The sequence below is a fragment of the Atractosteus spatula genome, chromosome 10 (genome assembly GCF_055471065.1).
Source record: "Atractosteus spatula isolate fAtrSpa1 chromosome 10, fAtrSpa1.hap1, whole genome shotgun sequence".
NCBI classification, from domain to species: domain Eukaryota; kingdom Metazoa; phylum Chordata; class Actinopteri; order Semionotiformes; family Lepisosteidae; genus Atractosteus; species Atractosteus spatula.
Genome location: NC_142715.1, coordinates 16,901,335 through 16,902,080, shown reverse-complemented (window position 1 = coordinate 16,902,080; position 746 = coordinate 16,901,335). Strand labels below are relative to the sequence as shown.

Genomic DNA, 746 nt, shown 5'->3' with positions numbered 1-746 from the left:
ACGGTGATATTGACTTAGGGACTCAACTATTTACTTGTACTTTGACTCGTGTCAAAAGTTTAAAAGACGGCTAAGGACGTGGAAAGAACCTCAATCACATTTAGAGAAGGTAATGGTTATATCGGATTAATTCGAAGTGTGTCTCTGGGTGCGTTTGATCTACCAACGTTGTGATTAACTGAAGGATACCCTGATTGAGTGTGCCATAGAAACTGACACATGTCGTATTTTTTCTACATTCACAGATTTTTGGCTAAAGTAAAAAAAATCGTTGTCATTTTCTTGCCAGCTGGCAGTAATTCTTTTGCATTGATAAGAAAGATGAGCATTTTATCTTTCGCAATGTGTGGATTTCTTGAAAAACAAGTTGTGCCAAAAACGAAATGAACACTTCCTTTAAACATAATGCAGAAGCATGTTGTCTATAACAATAAACGGTGCGCGAAGACAGGCACCGCTGGGATTTGAACCCAGGATCTCCTGTGTACTAGACAGGCGCTTTAACCAACTAAGCCACGGTGCCGGCGACGCGCTGCCCTTTTAAAGCCACTTGGACACACCTCTCTGTCACATCTTCGTTCGGTGTGCGGTGAGCCTGCTCGCTGAGCAAGTTGAGAAAGGATGTGAAGTGGCTTTTATCCGGCAATTTCATTACCAAGGAGCTCGATGTGCTTTTGGGCTCGATGATTTACAGGGTGTCCAGTGCAACACAGGCGATGGGCTGCTGGGATTTGGAGCCAGGATTT

General features: G+C 43.6%; 1 non-coding gene across 1 annotated transcript; it reads right to left on the bottom strand.

Annotated features, from left to right (window-relative positions):
• Positions 1-449: 449 nt before the first annotated feature.
• trnat-agu (transfer RNA threonine (anticodon AGU)) lies at positions 450-523 on the bottom strand. Its single transcript has one exon. It is a non-coding gene; the product is annotated as a tRNA-Thr (tRNA).
• Positions 524-746: the final 223 nt, after the last annotated feature.